Source organism: Trichechus manatus, unplaced genomic scaffold, assembly GCF_000243295.1.
Source record: "Trichechus manatus latirostris isolate Lorelei unplaced genomic scaffold, TriManLat1.0 scaffold00038, whole genome shotgun sequence".
NCBI lineage: Eukaryota > Metazoa > Chordata > Mammalia > Sirenia > Trichechidae > Trichechus > Trichechus manatus.
The window spans coordinates 15,284,871-15,287,235 of record NW_004443974.1 but is presented as its reverse complement, the minus strand read 5'-3'; positions in this window follow the sequence as shown (position 1 = coordinate 15,287,235).

Sequence of the window (2,365 nt, the reverse complement as noted above, 5' to 3'; positions counted from 1 at the left end):
ACCAGGGGTGAGATCAGGGGCATCTGGAACCCCACACATTGCTAGTGGGGGTGTCAAACAGTACGACCACGCTGGAAAGCAATCTGGCTGTTTCTTATAAAGCTAAACATACTCCCACCCTATGAGCCAGCAATTCCGTTCTTAAGTATATGTCTAAAAAATGTATATACGTGTGCGCCAAAGGACAGGTATACTAATGTTCGCAGCAACACTATTCTTAACAGCCCCAAACTGGGGGGTGGGGGGAAGCAAATGTCCATCAGAAGGAAAATGGCTAAACAAATTGTAGCACAGTCATACAATGAAATATTATTGGCAATAAAAAGGAATGGACCACTGATACATACAACAATGTGGATGAATCTCACAAACCTAATGTTGAGTTAAAGAAGCCAGACACAAAAGAAGACATACTCCATGATTTCATTGACACAAAGTTTAAGAAAGGGCAAAACTAAGCTATGGTGATAGAAATCAGAACAGTGGTTACCCCTGCAGGTGGGCAGAGGCGTGACTAGAAAGAGAATTAGGGAACTTTCTACCCACCCACTGCCGTTGAGTCGATTCCGACTCATAGCAACTCTGTAGGACAGAGTAGAGCTTCCCCAAAGGGTTTCCAAAGCTGTAAATCTTTACGGGAGCAGACTGCCACATCTTTCTCCGATGGAGTGGCTGGTGGGTTCAAACCGCCAACTTTTTGGTTAGTAGCTGAGCGCTTAACCAGGGCTCACAGAACTTTCTAGGCTGATGGAAATGTTCTATATTTTGATTGAGGTGGTGGTCAAGACTCATCAAATGGTACCCTTAAGATCTGGGCATTTTATTACATGTCCCTTAGACTTTAATTATTAAGTAAAAAAAAAAAGAAAAGAAAAATAGGCAGGAGAGAAGAAGGGACTTTTGTTTTCAACAATATGGTAGACGAGACACCCAAAACAAAAGACTCTATGATTGTTGGATAAGATACCAAAAATACCCTTTTAAGTGCATAGCTAAACTCCCCCAAGAAAAAAATGAGAAAAATCAACAGGGACCAGAAAACAAAGAAGGGATAGGAAATCTGCTGCCCAATGGCATTTGCCAATTATGGGAACCACGCCCTTGTGTTTTCGTGGTCTAGGGCACAACACCTTAGCCTCCAGCAAGGCAGGGAGCCGAATCCAACACAAAGCCAGGGCTACACCGTTAGCGAATAGGCAGAGTATAGGAGCAAAATCCATCTGCAAAAGAAGGAAGATGGCAAAGAAACTAGAGAGTTGACAAACAAAAAATGTTTCCCTACAAACTAATAACCACAGGCCCATTCTCATGAAGATTGGGGGTTTGAATTTATTCTATGCGCAAGATGAGAGAACTTAAAGTAGTCCCGGGTACAGAGTGCACTGGCGTGCCTAGCAAAAACAAAAGAAAATCCTCCATGGAAGGACAAACTCCCAGCTCAGAACACACTGGGTTCCCACAGATAAAGCACTGACAAAGATGGAATTCACAATCCAAACTTACAAATCATGTGAGGAAACAAGCCGCCATGAGTGACAGTCAGCATAAACAGCAATGAACAGGATGAGCACCTCAGACACTTCACACAGTACCTTACAGGATATGAAATAGAAAAGAAATGTGAAACTGGAGGACGCTGGTTTTGAAAGTTGGCTCACTTGTAGGTTGGGATGTGGTCACTGGTTGCATCCAGACCTGTGAGCCAGATTTTTGTTTTTTATGTCCAGTTCCTTTCACTCAACAGCAACATTTGTAACCCAAGTGTTTTCTGCCCAGGGTGGTCCCAAATTAGAATGTGGGTTCTAGAGTCAGACTACCAAGTTCAACTTCAAGCGTTGAGACTTGTGAGACGTATAACCTTGAGCAAGGCACTTGACCTCCACGTGCTTCAGTTGTTTCTTTCGCCGTAGAATGGGGATAATAAATAATAGGATCTGTCTCTTTGATTCCTGTGAGGATTTCAGTGAGAAAATCCAAGTACTGCATATGGCACCTGGCACAGTAAAATGGCAGCTGTCATGATGCATCTAAAATGTAAATTTAAACAGCTCAAGCTCCTGTGTTCTCTCGTTGCCTCCTGGTCAGATTTCCTGCTTCGGCTGTACTCTGGACCTCTGTAGCATCCCTCCTCTCCTCTGTGCTGACCTTGGTATGGGGCAGGGCTCACTCCTTTCATTTCCCAAAGCACCACAAACACAAGGCTGCTGGGCAGAGCCAACTTCTACCAAAGATTAGGGGATAACAGATGGGATTCCGCCGCAGCACAACACTGAAAACCACTTTCAATGCACGAACCAATATCTCTCTGCTTACCAGCGAGGTAGTTCTCGCTGCCTAGCCTTCTCCCCCGGCCCCCTGGCCCCTC